Here is a 21,471-nt window from a genome sequence, read left to right on the forward strand (position 1 = left end):
TTGGAATTTCTTTGATATGTCCAATATTCTTTATTGCTCACCATGTGTATAGAACCCACACATCCATTTGATCTCAAATGACCATATATGCATATTAAATGTCAAATCAATGCTAACCATGGACCTAACAACACATTCCATGTCCAAAATTCTTAATTGTCCGATGGAATTAGCTACGCCCAAAAGGGGTTCGACTAAAAAAAGTGAACTCAAACATCTAACCTTTCAAATTGATTTATATGACTCCTCATACTTTCTTGAATCCAATTTGATTGCTAACTCATCCTTAAAAAAACTAAATTTCACATTCTTTGCAAATGGTCACCGTTTGTGTTATGAGGCCTCTAAGATAGCTTTGAAAACTTGAAAAATCAAACAACTAAGCCCCAAAAATTCCTATTCGCATTTCTTGGTCCAGATATTATCAATTTACAAATTTTCATCTCATGACATTTTTTGGATCAAAAGATACTGACCATGAAAGTTTCCCTTTTCAATTTATCCTGCAAATGACATGTTAGAAAATAATAGAAGACATTTGGATTGAGCTTCAAAAATGGGTCAACTGGTCACTTAATAAAATGAAATCTAGGACATTAATTCACCTCATATGGAGAGTTTAAGTTTGGGGTTTGAACTCGTGACAAATAACTGAATATTATTTGCAAGCATGCAATGTTGGCTTCCAAAACTTGCAGAATTAGCCAACTGGTAAAGAAAAGATTTTTGCATGTGGAAATGACTTGGGAAAGTATGGAAATGGATTCATAAAAATATGCAAACTAGCACATGTCGAGTATTTCCACTATAGAACATAGTGGTATGATTACTTTAACTTCATTTAACACAATCTCCAAGTTCAAACATCCCGAACAAGCCTCCTAATCAATTTGTAGATCTGAACATCAGTAAAACCTTAGAAATGACATTTGGAATCACATTTGGAAACTAGTCAAACCAATTATTCATAACCTCAAATATGGAATATAACACGTTTCTAACCCATAGAATACAATGGTGAAGGAATTTTCTCATTTCGTTTAACTGGATCAAATTTATGATCAGTCAAATTTGGCCATTGCATAACTATCATATAATACAATTAGGTAGTTTTCAACTTTTGCAAATGGAATCAGCTTGAAAACTCATCAAACAAATTCATCATGAATTCAAATTTCTGACATAAGGTGTCATTTATGACTAAAATAAAATGCCATGATCATTTCTTCAAAATACTGAATAGGTCATAAAATATTTACTATTAAATATGGCTTCTCGAATTTTGTGCAAAATGCAAAATCTTGACAGAGATAAACATCCAACTTTGAGGAACTCAAAAACCTATCAAATTATATCAAAATGACTTGAAATATGGAACATATGTTCTCTAATATGCATACTAAAAACTCCCAAAGTGGTGATTCATGAAACTTTACTGGGTGCAAGATATTCAAATGCAAACTAGGCTTCTAAACTTTGTTTGACACTTAGCCAAAATGAATATTTCTGAAATGCTCACAACAACACATCACCAAATGACTCAAAAATTTGAATGACAACTTGAGGCACAAGAATATACTACATGAAAGATGATGATCAATTAAAACACATCTTATGACTCAAAATGACAATTCGACACATCAACACAAAAAGCTTTTATAAGGACTCATTTAGCAAAGTTTCTTAATATGGTACTTAAAATCCTCTTGCAATTTTGAGTCCTAACATAGGGGGAAAACACCTTAATTAGATTATATGGGCACAAAAAAAAACCCACATACTTCTATATTTTATATCTAAGAGAGTGGGGTTTTGTAGAATTGATTTGGCAATTGTTGTGGGTAGCACCTCAAAGGAAGTTATATGACCTAGAAAAAAGGGAAATATGATGCCACATTTTATTTAGTTTGATGGTTTTATAGTTGGATAGTCTATGATAAAAGAAGTTTAGGAATAGATCATGGACAATTCTAGGTTCCAGAGTGATAGGACTAGGATGTATGAACCCAAGGGACATGTTAAATCTTTTGTTGCAAGGAATATATACCAACTCAACATAGAGGAGGACATCATGAGGAGTATTAAGGAGATTTTAGTAATTGTCCAGAAAATAAAGAAATGAGTGGTTTTGCTAAAGATAGAAAATGAAAGGTTAAGAAAAGGATTACCCCTCTTTCATAATGAAGAGGAATTAGAGCTAATTAGGAATGATAAATTCATTTAGGATTTTGATAAATTGTACTGAGATAATATGAGACAATATAAACCAAAGGAAATTGAACAACCTTAATCAGAATTAATGAAGTAGAGAAGAAAGTTAATATTGAATTAATTTGATTCTTATTATTATTCTCCAACACCTCACAAAGACACTCTTGGAGGAAGTGATTTCCTATTGGTCTCTTATGAAGATTTTGGTGATGGAGGTGATGGATGCTTCCTATATATTGGATAGTCTAGAGGAAAGCAAAAAAGATAGAGCAATATCCCCACCTCTAGTGTTCTAGGAAAATATACATGGCAACCATGCACAAACTACGGAGGGAGATAAATGAGTTGATTTCAATGATGAAAGAGAGGCTATCTCCTTGAGATCCATTGAATATGGAGATCTAAAAAAATCTTAGGAATTTAAAGACTATCAAATACAAGATGAAAATATTTGATGAAAATAAGAGGAAGAGATTGGAGGGTGTTAATGACTCAAAACATGTACCCATCATTCGAAAATTGATTGATAATTTACACTGAAATGATATAACTTGTATTGAAGAAGAGACCAAGGAAATTGTAAAAAATAGTGATATATTGATTGTGTCAGATTGACTCAAAATAGTTGTTCTTGTTAGACCAAGTTAGAAAGAAAGAAGATGTTATTTTTGTGTTTGAATTTGGAACTCTTGAGAAGTTGTTCGGGGATAAGTACAAGAAGTTGAGTTTCACTTTTGGGTAAAAAGTGGAAGTGCTTTTCCTATTTTTGAAATTTCTTGTTAAATCATGTCAAAATTTGAGGCATTTAGAGATTGAATACCAAAACAATGCAACAAAAATGGTTTGAATATGTAATTTATTTGTATACTCATATGATAGATTTTTGGTATGGATCTTTAAAAACTACTTTTTCAAAATGCTTATTTTAGGACCATACCACACTCATATATGGACACCATAATTTAACAAAAATAAATGAATTTTTGTAAATCCTTTGAAAGGAAGTTGCATAACACACCAATGATTGATGAGAATATTTTCCTTATTTTTTTTATTGAATAATTTGTTTCTATAAAAATTTAATTGGCTATATTGGGATGAATTTTAAAGCCTATATATGGACACCATAATTGTATGTATATTTATGACATATATATTAATTTTTTAAAAATCATAAAAATAATTTGGTATTAAAGTTTTAGCTAACCTCACTATTTTATGTATAAGTACGACCTTTGATTAAAAAATAATGCAAAAAAGGAAAATAATATCATAACACTATAAACAATATATTTCTAAAATATTGGCAATGAAAACTCTAATGGATTTTTGTTTTGTCAAAAAAATTGATCTGGAAGACCCTCTAAAATTATGAAGGTATAAATTTATCAGTTCAATGCCTTAGACAAATCTTGAGAGGTCAAGGCATAGGCTTGGTCCCACCAAGCCTATCCCAAACCAAAATCCAAAGTGGGAGAAAAAATTCCCGTCCGATGTTGTAAGAAATAGATACCTATTATTTGAAATTGAAAATATGGGTGCCCAATTTGAAAAAGTAAACTCAAGATTTAAAAATGTATTTTTTATTCCAAAATACACAAATGCTTTTTTGAAAACACGCACACATTTTTTAAAAATTGAAATTAAAAAAATGAGCACCCAATTTTTAAAAAAACAAGAGTCCATTTTTTGAAATTTGCATGAGGCATTTGAGCCTAATATAGGTACCCTTTTTTTAAAAATGAGCACTTTTTTCTAAAAGAGTATGATCTTAATCCACATACTTCCGCAATTTTGAGACCCAACTTCTTGCTTGTAAGGATCAAGGTTTTATCCCAAGAATGAAACTATTTCCACTTAGGTGAGATTCAAGGGTGATAGCCTAAGTTGATTGATATTTCCTAGGGAGTAGATGGAATGGCATTGGTGAAGACAATAGACGACATGAATCCTTTGGTCTCTACCACACAATTAATGCAAAGATCTATGCTCAAAATAGCTCAAATGAAGCATATGGAGGAGAGGATTGAAGAAATACAAGTAGAGAGACTGATTTTAAATAAAGTAATGAATAAAATATATTTGAAAATAAGAAAATTTGAAAATGAATTTAATTAATTAAAAGCTCATGTTGCAAATAATGCCATTATTGTGCATAAAGGACCCCTTACCATTGCATGGAAGGAAAAATAACCTGAAGAAGAATAACAAGAAGATTCACACAAAGATTGTACTTGTAGAAACCTTCAATAGATCTTGTCTTTCATGGTAAAACTCATATTGGATAAATGTCATGAGATTCACTTAGGCTTTGGTAGTCTCAGTTATATTTAATATTTATTCAAACAAAACAAAGTTTTTCTAGAAGAATTGGAGAGGATGTGGAGGCCATCAAATATCAAACTAAGAATATTATATGAAATTACAAAGAGTGATATGGATGTTCCTCCAAAAATTAAGATTGTTGATAAGATGGATTATATCTCTAATAGCTTGGGTTAAATTAAACAAGAGTACCAAAAGATAAAGTAGAAATTGATGCCTATCATTACCACTAAGCATTGGTCTATACTAGCAATCAAAGATAACTTAGGGGAGATAAAAGATTTGGAGTGTTGGTGAAATGAGTTTGCACTATTTCTAAAACATGTGATGGCTTGGTAAATAGGAGAAAAGGGTTTCTATATAAATTAATTTCATAAATTTTGCAATAAACTAATAATACTAGAGAATAGGTTTGTTAAGTTCCAACCCAATGTAAGGGTGGTTACTAGGAAGAAGCTTAGATATTCAAGTAGTCATTCCAAAAGTGAGCAGAGATTATATGGCCAACTCATGCACAAATTTCTTATTCGGTAATAGTTACATGACTATTCCTGAAGTGACACTAATGGATATAGGGAACAATAGGAAGAAGACACAACCCAAGCCAAATAATGTCAAAGAATGTCCTTAAGAGTTTTAATTTGTTATAAATATTTATTGTAATTAATCTTGTATTCAGTTGCATAAGTTTAGAAAAGTTATATTTATGAAAAGATCTGAATCTATATGGAACCCCTTCATTTTCTATAAGAAGGGGTTTCAAGAACTTAGATAGGATATGAAATATCATTCAATTGTACTTCCTTATTTTGAAGCAATATAAAAACTATGTTTTCCTCCTATTTTGGGAAAATTGATGTTTTGAATAGGTGTATGCAACTAAATACTAAGTAGGAGATAATTTCCATAGCAAGTCAAATTGTGATATTGCTATTAGGATTTAACTGTGTGATTTTTGAGTCAAACTCATTGTCCCATGCTTCATGAGTAGTGATTCAACATTAATCCATCTCTCATGAGAATAATTGGAACACTTAGCAGTCATTAGATCTAGGTGATGTTCACAGGGGTGAAGCACCAAGACTTCTCGAGAAGTCACCCATCCTAGTACTACTCCAGCCTGAGTGCACTTAACTATGGAGTTTCCTCCCTAGTTAAACCCAAAGCTTGCAACCCCATTTGAAACACCTTCAGCAAGTGTTGTGCCTTATGAACCATTCATTAGAGTCATTGGCTGTCTTCAAACATATCCCGACACACTTGCAATTTAAACCATTCCTGCCATAAATTGGGAGTTAAAAAGGGTCGTCGACGGGGTTGAAACCCCCGATCGGTGCCCTTGTAAAATGGTTATTGTCGTTGCACTATATTAGTGCTTGAAGATATATGTAGCGTGGATTTTATTTAAATTTAAAGAAAGCCCACCTAACCTTAACAAATTAAGGTTAATTTTTTAATTTGTTACCCTAAAATTAACATGAAGCCAAATCTTCAAAAATGGCTAAAGGGTATTTTCAAAGGGTGATTGTTAAAAGGCCCTATTTTTATATTTTATATTTTTGGCCTATTTTAGGCTAATTTTTTTGTATAAAAAGGGGAGTTTAGGGGCCTTTATGAGGAGACAGATGTAATGCCCCGCTCGGGAACCCAAGAGAAATAAACCTAACATGTTACAATGTTTACTGAACTATTTTTTTTTTTTTTAAAGTTTAAACAACATCAAGATAACATTAATGCGGAAGCAATATGAACATACACATCAAATACACATTTGCAATTACAAATATAGTTTCATTTCCTCAAAGGTTCCTTTACGTTGAGTCACATTTAATAGTTTTAAATTAATTAGTTTAAGTTCCAAGTACAATGTCTCAAGATCATAAAGGAATAACAGATACATAATTGCATAAGGAAATGCATAAGTATAAACAATACAATGAAAGTACGTCCAATCAATAACATCCACTGCACATGTCGCAGGGTATGAAAAAATAGATACAATACAACAGAATACATGATAACATATATACATCATCTGAAAAGAAGTCTGTAAGATAAGAAATAAGAATGATAAAGATACATCTTCTGCAAGGAACATCCAACAGCTAGCAATGTGAAGGGGAACCCAAATGGTAAGAAGGCACTACCTCCCGACTGCGTGGTTACCTAGTCAGGCTTCCACTCCCACCGTGCAGGGAAGATAATGAACGATCCACATACGACTATCAAACATAAAACATTCCTCGGCAAGGTACCCCTAATAGCCAAAACTACCTCAAAGGTAACACATACTACTCAAGAAGATAAAATAATCCAAAAGTAAGAACACTCAAACCAATACCGACACCACATAACCAAACATCATACACGAACCGAGTATAAACCAAATACCAAGATCATAAGATAAAGTCAACGAAAGATAATCATCTCAAGTCAAAAGCCACATGTCAAAAGTACAACAACCATGAATCACCAATCATCATCAATGAAAGTAAATAACCATAATAAACACATCCTACAATAGATATACCACATCCAACAATAAGTACACCACTAGAGGTACACAAATCTACAGAGGAGACTCAGACTACATACTAGGGAGTGTCATCACATGGCTGCTTGAGTTACCCTGGACTGATCTTTTAATAGACCCTGGACCCTCAAGCGTTGAGTTACCCTAGACTGGTTACTCTGAACCCCGGACCCTCAACATCACACATATGGAAACTAGAACGCCCTCTCAAGAAGACGAGGCACTCATCTCATTCCCATCCTTAGTCTATACAAGCACTAAAGGCATGGGTAGATCAAAAATCTCTAACTTATCTTTTTAGTGCGTTTCCCCCCATAAATTTTAATTACTAGATTATCACTTATTACATAACTTGCATTAGGTTACCCTGGTACTGACCACTTTGGGTTCCGGACCCCTATGCAAGCCACTCGCAAGTCACGTACCTAGAAAACCTCTCCTAAGCACATAAAAACACAGTTGTGTCCCATACCACAACACCCATAATGATCAAACTCGGTTCCTTAACAGGCAACCTGAAATAAGATGGATCTCCCATCCAAGTACACATAAAAGTTCCACAAGGTATAATCCCAATTTGAATCACAAAGCACATCATGACATCCAACCACAAAATAGTATCAAAGAAATTTCACAAAACATTTGGTATACATCCTAGACTAGTCAACATCTAAACAACTTGAGAATCCACAAGTATAAGCCATACAAGAAAAACAACACAGTTTCATAGTCTGAGTTTTGGTTTGAGAATACATAATTTGATTACAAGTAAAGTTTCACTTTACGTTTTAATGTACGTTTTAAGTATAGAAGATTCTCGATTTATTCTACAAGTCAACTCATTAATTAATTTGGATAAACTATAAAATTACCCCTATTTATATAATATCAATTAATTATTAAAATAATAATGATTGTTCTTCCAATAAAAATTAATTATTTCCATTTCATTAAAGCCAATATCATTAATATTGAAATAATTCTAAATTCCACTAAGTATTCTCTTATATTAATTAATTTTAATTAAATTTCATTTAATTAAACTAATTAATAATATAAAATTAAAATAATCTTACTCATTTATAAAAATAATAAATGTTAATAAATTCATAATAACATTCATTAGACCAAATTACTAAATAATCCTATAATTTACATTATAAAACTTGTTACTAAAATATTAATAAATATTAATAAAATTAACATATTAAAATTCATTAATAAATAATAACAAAGTTTATGTAAAAATTATTATTAAATATTAATAAATATTAATAACTTTAATAATAATTTTTTAACAAAATAAAATAATAATAATAAAAGCCTACGTGTTTTAAGGCCCACCGCCCCCCACTGCTCTGCGGCCGCAGGGTACCCTGCTGCGCGCAGCAGTAGTACAACTGTTGCCTGCGGCAGCAGTGATACCGGCTGCCACGACCTTTAATGCTGGTAGCAGGTACGGGGGGGAAACAAACCCCCAAAAAAAAATTTAATTTAATTTTTTTTTTTTATGTTTTATTTTTATTTTAATATAAACGAAACATATTAATAATATATATATATATATATATATATATATATATATATATATATATATATATATATATATATATATATATATATATATATATATATATATATATATATATATATATATATATATATATATATATATATATATATTTAATTTATTTTTTTTATTTTATAATTATGTTTCATAAATTTTAATTTATATAAAGTTTGATAAAAATTAATAATATATATATATATATATATATATATATATATATATTTATATTTAATAACATGTACATTAATACTCTGATAGGAAAACCAAATTTAACCATTCAATATCCTAATTCAAAATTTTCTTTTCATTTCAAACTTTTTCCCAAATTAATTTTCGTTCTTAAAATTTATTGAAAGAGGACGTTTATCTTTTAAATCTCAAGTTTGATTTCAATGTCCAAAAGATTCACGTATTTAATTAATTTCTTATTCAAATACAATTCTCTAAAATAAACCCAATGAAGTATCCATCTAAGTCATGTATAGATATTTCTCAATCAAGAACAATATTGCATACAGAAAAACAACACATGCAAAAGACACGGAGCAAACAGAAATTTGAAGAGCAAAACTACTATACAATTAAACCATGAGATCCTACCTGGATCTGATGCTAAACAGTGGTAGTTAGATAAAGATTCCTACTGCAAGGGAAACCCTTCAAGCTACGAAAAACTTCCCTTCTTTTCCAAACCCTCTGATTTTCTCTTCAAACCTGTGTGTGTCCTCAAATCTGTGTATGAAAAACTCCCCCAAAAATGACCCCAAAAACCCTCTAATATAGAATTTAATTACCTTTAGGGTTTCTGTCTCCACAACTCTAAAATAATAATTATTTTATTTAATTAATTCTTCATGCACAATTAATTTCCTTTTTAAATTAAAATATTCTTTTATTATTCCTTCATGCACTTTAAGTGAATTGTTAAATTACTTTATTTAACTTTCCACTTTACTTTACTTTAATAAATTTATAACTTTAATCTCATGTGCACATTATTAAAATATCAATATTCAAGTTCACATGTTTTTTTATCTTTTTAATTAATTTCTTTTATTTCCAACTCATGCATAAATCATGCGAACTATAATCTTTATGATAATTAAATATCTTTTCACTTTTTAATCTATTTTTGAACGTTTAATTTGATAAATATTTATTAACTTAAATAACAACAATATTTAGCATTTATTTAAAAATGAACTCTAAATATATTATTATTAAATTAAATAAATATTATCCCATTCTAAATTTAATCTTAAAACTTTTATCTTCAATTTAATTCTTTATATTTAATTAATTTCTCAATTAATTAAATATAATTAAATATTCATAATATCATAATAATTCTCCATTAAATTAAATTATTAATTTAATCTATTAATTAGACTTAATTAATAGAAATTCATCAAAGATTCACAAAACAACATACACACAAAATCCTCACGGGTTTAAAAAGGGTAGACAGTCTGTTACGAGTCCTCCTTGCAGGACAAGTATTATAGGCTTAAGGCTAGGATTGGACCTGATCATTATCTTCCCATTCTCACCATTTGAGTATTTGTAATAGGGCACGCTCATCCTAGCAATTCAGGGAAGTCGATGCTCGGTACCTGCATCTTGCATAAAAGACGAGCATGTACATGTATATAATATATCTAAACTAAACAAACAATGGCGGGGAGTGGTTCATCGTGTAGATCCCGACTAGCAGGTGACTATGACTCCCTCCCTTAACCACATCAAACATGTCAGACAGAAAGATAAAATAAACACGCGCACCATACACATGCAAGTATGGGGTAAGTATCATAAAAATCACAAGTCTAACATCAAATGCGCACATGTAATAATGCATCTCTATCAATACAACATAATCATCATTAAAGACATCGCATTAACATTGTTACAAAAGAAACCACATTTACTAATTAGGAATCATTAAGACATCATTAACGACACATGAATGAAATCAACTAAGCAACAATAACTGATACATTTGTAATCAAAGTCATGAAATAATATCATAATATTAAAAATCTAGTATCTCTAAAGCTAATCAAAGCATAAAATCAACCTAAAAGAATTTGACAATGATAACAGAAATGCGAACTAGGGGCAGGCACTACAACAGAGAATTCATAATTTTTGAGCTTGGAAAGAATATTTCTTGGAGGACATTTTTTAGTCCCACACATCAGCATGTTGTTGTTGTACTTTTGAGGGAGTGATTTGTAACATTGTATTTGATTTTAGAGTTAATCGGATTGGTCCCCCTATTGGAGCAAGACCCAAAGATGTGGTCCTTACTGGATGAACTTTGAGATCAAATGTGTGTTAGAAATGCTTTAGAATAACTGAGAGGGGGGGTGAATTAGTTATTCAAGGTCCAAATTTCCAATTCAAACTTTTGTTCAAGTAAAGTGTGCCTAATAAATTGTTCATTCATCCAAGCTTAAACATTCCTATCTAGCAAGTTACTATAAATCAGCATGCAAGCATAACACATGAAAAGATCAACACACGACATAGTGATTTACATGAAAACCCTATTTGGGAAAAGCCACTAGTAACATGCTACTCAATTATCACTCTTTTGACATGATGCCCTATGAAAGGCCTACCCTGTTAAAGGCTACAACACACTATTAAATGTGACCTAGTTAAAGGATTTAACCACCCTGCTAGAAGTGGGCCTAGTTAAAGGACTTTAGAACATTCACTTGGAATGCCACCCTGTTAAAGGATTTACAAATGGCTGTTAAACCAACCTAAGTCCATAGGATTTTTACCCTAATTAATACAATTTCTAGAGAGTAACAATAAGGGCTTTTGACCTAATTACAACATACAACTTATTTTCCAGATTTCATATCACTATTTTAGCTCTTCACAATTTGCTTGGCTTTTAGTCTCTACAACTCTTGACAACTTGCCCTCTTTTCAAGCATTGTCTTCTTGAGTCTTCATGCTCAATGTACTAGTGCAATCTAACTTCCAACCACTTAACAAAGCAAAGTTTTTGTGCTCTGTTCTTCCTTCTCCTAGATGCCTTCTCTTTGACACCCTTCAATCACTTCACAATTTGGCACACCAGCAACTCTTACTTCTTGGTCTGTGATTCCTTAAATAGAAGTCTAGAATTTCTTTTTTTGCTCGATTCTTCCCTCCTTTTATTTCTATTTGAATGGTTTAGGTAGGATTCATTGAATCTAATCCACATTTTGTTCCTTCTAGAAACATCATGAAGAATCCTCGTGGATTCGCTCAAAAATGGTTTACATAGAATTCTATGGCACTAGCTCATCATCCTTATCCTCCAACTGGTTCACAAAATTCAAGGTAACAAACTTGTCAACTCAAATCTGACGAATCTATGACTTTTCAATAATGCAGTAGCTCAACACTATTTAAATTTTGGTGCTCGGCACATACTTTGTTACTAAGCATCAACTACATTTTACTCATGCTTGACACCTACTATGGATTCACTCAACATCCACTAAGTTTTTTCAATGCTTGGCACCTGCTACTTTGCTCGACATCTAAACATGCTTAGCTCCTTCTATATCACTTGACACACACTAGATTTTTCATTTGCTTGGCACTAACTAAAAATTTTCTCAGCTTGAACTAGCTTTCTCGACACTTACTAATGAACTTAGTTTAAGATTTGCAATCAATATTATTCCAACTTATTCCTTCAATGTTTCTAAGTCTGGCCAACCTCTGTATCTTCAAGTATGTTATCAATACAGAATTTAACCATTGCCTTAACTGATCATTGCACTTCATTACAAAACCATAACTCAACCTTTCCTTTAGGTGTTTTTGTTACATCTTGTTGATTAAATCCTCTTCATCAATCAACTAAGTGATAGTACTTGGATTTGATAAAAAATTATCATTCCAGCTAATAGAAGGTTTGACATCAATGACAAAACAATGATTGAAAACATTCTTTTAACAACAATCTCCCTCTTTCAATAATCTCTCTCTTTGATAGTAATCCTTTTCAATCAGTTTTCCAACAATCTCCCTCTTTGGTATTGATGGAAAACCAAACAAATCAACCAAGTTAACAAAGTGCTAAATAGGTTAAAATAGTTAATCAAATACTAAGAAGAAAACTTTCAGCAACATAAACTAGCTTATGACTCCCTCTAAATTCTTTTGCTAATAAGCTATCTTCCTCTGATTGATTCTTGTCTGTACTGATTTTCTCCTTCTGAGTTGCTATTTCTTTTTTCATAACTAAACATTCTTTTACTTTACTAACTCCCTCTTACATTGCTTACCTTTTGTTATTCTAGTATTTAACTACTTCTCTCTCTGTCCATAGATCTGATCAGTTTCTTCATTCTTCTCCCTCAATGTTCATTCTTTTTCATTCTTCTCCCTCAACTATTTATTAGTTTTCTTCATTCTTCTCCCTCTTTGACAACAATGCCAAAGACATATTATCTCAGCATCTTGACATACAAGTGTAGCATTTGCATGTTCTTTCAATTTCCCCCTCTATCACCTTGCTTGTGACTAATTTGAAACTTCAACACTTTGATTACTTCAAGCATGATCCTAAATTAAACACCCTCTACATCAATGTGTAATGTTTCAACAATCAATTCATTTGATGCAGGGAAATTTTTTTATATCTTAAGTAGCCTTGGCTAGGGATATCACCCCTAACTTACCTCTAAGATACTCAAAATCATCTTTAGGTAGTGCTTCTATGAAGATGTTAGCAATCTATTCCTTTGAGCTGACATATTCCATTCTCACTTGTTTGTCTTCCACCAATTCTCTTACATAGTGATAGTTAATTGCAGTATGCTTGGTTTTGGCATGCATTATAGGATTCTTTGATATGTTGATGGCACTTGTATTATCACAATAAAGTATCACAGGCTCATTTACCTATTGTAGACACCTAACAATCTTTTAGAAAATAAAGTATTTTTATTTTTTGAAAATGTCCCTGATGACATCATCATGTATTAATTAATTAATTATTTATTTTATTTATTTATTTTTATGCCATTAAATCCCTTTATTTTAATTAAAAATATTTAATTAAGGAATCCCTCCCAAAATTGTTTAAATCTTATTTAAACATTATTTCCTTATTTATTAATTATTTAATTAATAAATTGACCCAAAATCCCAAAATAATTAATTAATTAATTTTTTGTCCAAAACTTGGCCAATTTCCTTAAGACCACTAACCTCTTCCAAAATCTTCTAATCCTTCTTTAATTTCGATTAAAGGCTAATCCCATCATTTCCTACCCCTAATCCCAACTCAAAATATTTAATTAAGATTAAATATTAATCCTCATGTTTATTAAAAATATTTTAAATAATATCTCATCAACCCAAACCCTTGAAATAAATAAAAATTTATTTATTTCTTAAAAACATTATTTATCCTCATCCTAGGAAGTTCTAGACTCTTCTAGAAAGTCTTCATCCTCATCCAAAGCCTAAACTCTTCTAGAAGATGTCAATCCTTATCTTTGACCCTAATCCTAATCCCCCCCCCCTAACCTTGTCACATTCCCTAAACATGGGTTAAGACTTGCTAACCCAAGCCAAAGCTAACAAATATCTCCTCCTTCACCCACCCTCATTAAATGCCATCCACTTGCCCATCTCTAACAAGCCTAATCTAGTCTTAACCCAAGCCTAATCCAAGCCTTAATCATTTGCACATTCCTAAGTCAAGCTTAAGACTTTCTTAATCCAACCCAAGTCAAAATATCTCAACTCTCTCACAAATATCCCAACCATAAAATTTTATGAAGCCCACAAGCCCATTCATTGCTCTTACAAGCCATTATGAGGGTCTTTATGAGCTTTGAGCCTCCTTTGTTGACCCCTCAACCCCTCTTGCTCTAACCAATGACCCTGTGACATGTGTCACTCTTTGATTGGCTGTAAGAAAGCACAATCCATGTGCTCTCCTCTCATTCAATCTAAACCTTCCATAAGCTTTCTCCCATCCTTGCATCCTAGCCCTTGATCCCTAAAGCCCTTTGCCTAGTTAAGGAATCCTCTCCCAAGCCATTTTAACACAATCCTTAAGCTAAAGTTACCATGCTATTTTGAGAAGAAAAATCCATACTTTTGCATACATCCACACCAAAAATCCCAAATCCATCTCCATTGAAGCATAGTTTGAGTACCTTGAGCATACATCCTAAATCCATATCCAAATAGACTCATCCCCAAAACAAGAAAGGCCTCATTGAGAGAACCTCTTAATGGTTCATATTCTCAATTGAGAGCTTGTCTTAGTCTCTCTTATATGTTATAGTAGTTTAATGTGTAAATGCTTTTGTTTTCATTAAATTAGTGTTTTTAGCATATTAGATTAGTGTATACACCTATTATTTCATGTCTTGCAATGGATGTTTGATCCCTACAATATTAGTGCAATTGATAGCAGGTCCAACATATTTAGCTTTTGCTAATGACTGTGAGGTACAACTTTGTTTTTTGCTGGTCCAAGTAATCAGTCTTTTTCCCAAGAAAAGTGCTTGTCCACTGGTGCTTTTTCTGTCATCAATATTTCCTCCCCAATCTACATCAGTGTAGGCTCTCAACTCAAAATTTTCACTCTTCTTATAGTATAAGCCAAAGTCATCAGTTCCTTTTAGGTATCTTAGTATTATCTTTATTACCATTAGATGATTTTCCCTTGGATTTGCAGAAAATATTGCCACTATTCCAATAGCTAATGCAATGTCTATTCTACTATGTACAACATACTGCAACTTTCCAATCATTGATCTATACATTGTCTGATTTACTTCAACTGACTCATCATTCCTTGATAACTTATGTCCTATTACCATTGGTGTGCTAACTAGTTTTGAGTATTCTAATCCAAATGTCTTGAGTATCTCCTTTAAGTATTTTGATTGGGCCACAAATATACCATGCTTCCATTGATGTACTTGCAATCCAATAAAGAATTTAATTTCTCCAAACATTGACATTTCAAACTCATGTTTCATTTGATCAGCAAAATCTTTGCATAGAATATCTTTTCCTCCAAATATTATATCATCAACAAAGATTTTAGATATCAAAATGTCTTTACCTTTTTCTACCTTTATATACAGAGTGTTGTTGTCATTTGTTCTGTCAAATCCTATCTTCACAAGATATTTGTGCAGTCTCTCATACCATGCTCTAGGTGCTTGCTTTAGACCATAGAGTGCTTTATGCTATTTACAAACTATATCCTTGTTGTTGTCATAAAAAAATCCCTCTAGTTGTTCTATGTAGACTTCCTCTTCCAATATACCATTTAGAAAAGAAGACTTCACATCCATTTGGTAGACTTTGAAATCTTTGTAACAAGCATATGCAAGCAGTGTTCTTACTCCTTTCATTCTTGCAACAGGGGCAAATGTTTCCCCATAGTCCAATCCTTCTTCTTGTGCATAACCTTTGTAGACTAGTCTAGCCTTATTTCTTGTTATCTCACCATTCTCATCAAGTTTATTCCTAAAGACCCATTTGGTACCAATTAGATTCTTATCAGCTAGCCTAGGAACTAGGATCTAGGTTTTGTTCTTCTCAATATGATCTATCTCTTCTTCCATAGCTTTACACTAGTTATCATCTTGCAGTGCATCTTTCACTATCTTGGGCTCAACCTTGCTCAGCAGACATGATTTGGTCCTTAATTTTTTCCTTGTCATTGGTCTTGCATTCTTATTACCAATGATTTTTTCTTTAGGGTGATGTCTTCTCACATACTTAGCTAGTCTTGGTTCTGTCCTTCATTCCATATTTGGTCCTTTAGCTTCAGAGTCATTTTTCTCTTCTTCATCTAGTATTTCATCATCTCTTTCATCTATACTTTCTTTAGAGTTAGAATGTGCATTTTCTTCATTCTGCACCTCAGCTTCTAAATGTAGCTCAGCATTCAGTAGTTGTGTCTTGGTTGATACTGAAATTTGTTGTTGATTCCCAACTTGATTGCCAGCTTCATCTTCAATTGGTATTCCTTCATAGAAGTATACAAAAGATCTATAATCTTTTGGTTGCTTGGATTCATCAACTTGGACTTCTGCATGCTCATCAAAATTTACATTTTCACTCTCCAGAATCTTATTAGTGTTAGTATTCAAACACTTATATGGTTTGCTTCTAGTGGAGTATCCAAGGAATATGCATTCATCACTTTTTGCATCAAGCTTGCCATTTCTAGTGTCTTTAAGAATATAGAATTTGCAGCCAAATATTTTGAAATATTTTACATTTGGTGAGTGACCATACCACAGTTCAAAAGATGTTGCATTTTTTCCTTTCTTGACTTGGTCTCTATTCAGGGTGTAAACAACAGTACTTATAGCTTCTCTCCAGTACTCTAGAGCAACATTTTTCTCCTTCATCATTGTTTTGGCATAGTCTATCACTAATCTATTCATTCTTTTTGCAATGCCATTCTATGGGGGAGTTCTTGGTGCTAATGTTTGTCTTTTGATACCTTTATCATTAGAAAATATCTCAAATTCTTTTGATGTAAACTCTCCTCCTCTATCTGATCTTAGGCACTTTAGACTTTTACCTGTTTCCTTCTCAACCCTGGCCAAGTACTACTTAAACATTTGAAATGCATTAGATTTTTTCTTTCAAAGCATAGCAGTCATCATCCTAGAATAGTCATTTACAAATAGCATTATGTGTCTATCTCCTAGGTAGCTACGTACTTCTATTGGTCCACATAAGTTAGTATGGACTAGTTCTAGCACTTCTTTGGAAGTGTAATTTTTTCTTTTGAAGCTTGATTTGGTCATCTTTCCTAGTTGACATTGTTTTCACATTGTGTTTTCAAGCTTCTTCAATTTGGGCAAGCCTCTGACTTTCTTCTTTTTACTAATGCTAATAAGATTATCAAAGTTAACATGACACAACCTTTTATGCCACAACCACACATCATCAAATTTAACAACAAGACAAGTTGCATCTTCCATATCTAGGTAAAATAGATTACTTTTGGTTTGTTCACCTTTTCCTATCAGATTTCCATCACTGTCATAGATTTTGGCAGTTTTGTTTCCAAATTCTATTTTGTAACCTACATTGCCTAACTGTGATACACTCAGCAAATTGTAGTTCAACTCTTTTACATAGTATGCATTATCACATGAAATTTTATCTGTAAGTTTGATTGAACCTTTTCCTTTGATTTGACATGGAGCATCATTTCCAAATCTAACATTGTTTCCATCATATTGAGTAAAGGTAATAAACTTACTTTTGTCTCCTGTCATGTGATGTGAGCATCCACTGTCTATGATCCACTTGTCATTCTTGTTCACACAAGTTAATAGTGTTTTTGCCTCATCTTCATATAATTATTCCTTCATGGCTACATAGACTACTTCATCATCATTCTCATTAGAATCTTCTTCAACAATGTAGCATCTTTTGCCTTTGTCCTTGTAATCTCTGTCATCATTTTCTCTTTTGTTCTTGTACTTGTTTCCTTCTTTGAGTTCTTCTTCTATGTACACCTTCTAGCAATATGTCCTACTTCATTGCAATTGAAAAAAATGATAGGAAGCTTACCTTTGAATTTTCCTTTACCTCTGTCGAATCTTTTTGCTAGTAGAGCTTCCAATTATTCCACATCTTCTTCATCTGTGTTGCTATCACTGGATGCATTTTTTTCTTTTCTACTCTTCTTCTTTGATTTCACTTCCCAAGTATATTTCAATGTTAGCTTAGCCTTGAAAGAAGATTCAAGATTCTCAAGTCTATAGCTGTCAAAGTTAGACAACTCAAATGCAGTAAGTCTTCCCACTATACCTTCAAAGGTTAGTGTGTTTCCTAGTATACACCTTAGCTCTTCGATGGTTGAAACTCTAATAGCATAAATGGGAAGAAAATTTCTTACATATTTTCTATTAATAGTATTTTCATCCAAATGACCACCTAGACTACTTATTGCACTTACCACTTCTTTCATTCTAGAGGCATATTCAGTAGCATTCTCACCTTCCTCCATTTTCATGTCATCAAACTTTCCTCTAAGGCTTTCTCTATTTTCTTTTTGAACATTCTGATATGCTCCATAGATATCCAATAGAGCTTTGCACATCTTGAATGCAATATCACAACCTTTGATATCATCAAATTTAGCATAACTGAGTGTAGAGGAAATCTCCACCATTGCCTAATTATGCTCCTTCCTTTTGTTCAAATCATCTACAAAGAGGGGTCCAGCTAGATCTACATGTTTTACTCCAATTGTAGTTTTTGAATAATCTCCTATTGATCCAAGGTACACAATTTCATCAGACTTTACCATGTAATGAAGTTATCTTTGTTGTGCTTGGGAACTTCTCTCTTCGACATCTTGATCTTCCTACTTCTAGTACCTTGAAACTAAATTAGTAGATGACTCTGATACCAATTTTTAGAAATGCTTTATAATAATTGAGTGGGGTTGGGGGGGTGGTTGAATCAATTATTCAAGGTCCAAATGTCCTATTCAAACTTTTCTTCAAGTAAAGTGTGCCTAATAAATTGTTCATTCATCCAAGCTTAAACATTCCTATCCAACAAGTTACTATAAATCAACATGCAAGTATAGCAAATGAAAAGATCAACACATGACACAATGATTTATGTGGAAATCCAATTTGGAAAAAACCACTAGTAACATGCTACTCAATTCTCACTCTTCTGAAGTGATGCCCTATTAAAGGCCTACCTTGTTAAAGGCTACAAGACACTATTAAATGTGACCTGGTTAAAGGATTTAACCACCCTGCTAGAAGTGGGCCTGGTTAAAGGACTTGAGAACATTTACTTGGAATGTCGCCCTATTAAAGGATTTACAAATGGCTATTAAACCAACCTAATTTTGTAGGATTTTTATCCTAACTGATACAATTGCTAGAGAGTAACAATAAGGGGTTTTGATCTGATTATAGCATACAACTTATCTTGCAGATTTCATATCACCATTTTAGCTCTTCACAATTTGCTTGGCTTTTAGTCTCTGCAATTCTTGATAGCTTGCCCTCTTTTCAAGCTTGGTCTTCTTGAGTCTTCATTCTCAATGTACCACTGCAATCTAGCTTCTGACCACTTAATGAAGCAAATTTTCTGTGCTTTGTTCTTCCTTCTCCTAGATGCCTTCTCTTTGACACCCTTCAATCACTTCCCAATTAGGCACACCAAAAAATCTTACTTCTTGGTTTGTGACTCCTTAAATAGAAGTCTAGAATTTCTTTTTTTTTCTTGATTCTTCCCTCCTTTTATTTCTATTTGAATGGGTTAGGTAGGATTCATTAAATCTAATCCACATGTTGTTCCTTCTAGAAACATCATGAAGAATCCTCGTGGATTCACTCAAAAATGGTTTACATAGAATTTATTGCCACCAACTCACCATCCTTGTCCTCCAATGGGTTCACAAAATTCAAGGTAATAAACTTGTCAGCTCAGATCTATAAAATCTTTGAGTTTTCAATAATGCAGCAGCTCGACACTATTGAAATTCTAGTGCTCAACACATATTGTGTTACTCAACATCAACTACATTTTACTGATGCTTGACACCTACTATGGATTCACTTGGCATCCATTAAGTTTTTATAATGCTCAGTACCTACTACTTTTCTCAACATCTGAACATGCTCAGCTCCTTCTATATCACTCGACACACACTAGATTTTTCATTTGCTTAGCACTAACTGAAAATTTGCTCAACTTGAACTAGCTTGATCGGCACTTACTAATGAACTTATTTTAAGCTTTGCAATCAATCTGATTCCAACTTATTCCTTCAATGTTTCTAAGTGTGGCCAACCTCTATATATTTAAGTATGTTATCAATACAAAATTTAACCATTGTCTTAACTGATTGTTGCACTTCATTACAAAACCATAACTCAACCTTTCCTTTAGGTACTTTTGTTACATCTTGTTGATTAAATCCTCTTCATCAATCAACTAAGTGATAGTACTTGGATTTGATAAGCAATTGTCATTCCAGCTAGTAGCAGGTTTGACATCAATGACAAAACAATGATTGAAAACATTCTTTTAACAACAATCTCCCTCTTTCAACAATCTCCTTATTTGACAGTAATCCTTTTCAATCAATTTTCTAACAATGTGTTGTATCTCTATCTCTCATTTCTCATTCTATCATTTAATTTTGTGTTGTTCTTTATTTCAATTATGTTAATTTCTTCATTTAAAGCATTAAAATTAACTTTATGTAATAGTCCTAGATCCTAATCATTTCAGCTTGAGAAGAAAAGCCTTGCTAAGTGGGATGAAAGGGGAATGAAAATCAGCTAAGCTACATATATGGAACTCAAGTTTGGGATACATATCATTGCACACAAGATATATAGTTTGAGCATACTCAAGAATGTGTCATGTGAAGCAGTGGATCTCGCATACAAAGTGGTCAAGAATAACCTATCACTTGACCTTGCTGAGTTGATGTTGAACTAGTTCAACATAAATATGGAAAGTATAAGAACTTCAAAGAACAATCCTTGTAATTTTGGTTTACTTTTAACTTGTCTATTTTTCTATGTGTAAAATTTCTTCCCATCCAAAGGTATAGTTGTATGGAGAAAGGATGTACCTATTCTCTATCAGATTAATGAATATATAGCTGAAATGGGAGAAAATTATGTGAGTATTATGGAAAATTACTTTGATGAATTCAAAGATAAGATGAATAACAGACTCAAGATCCCTAAGAAACTCATTGATGATTACAAAGATGATGTTTTTTTCATGGTTAATGGTGACAAAGCATATATTCGGGTAGTAAGACCAAGAA

Source organism: Cupressus sempervirens, chromosome 2, assembly GCF_028749045.1.
Source record: "Cupressus sempervirens isolate cs-2001-9-10 chromosome 2, ASM2874904v1, whole genome shotgun sequence".
Lineage (NCBI taxonomy): Eukaryota > Viridiplantae > Streptophyta > Pinopsida > Cupressales > Cupressaceae > Cupressus > Cupressus sempervirens.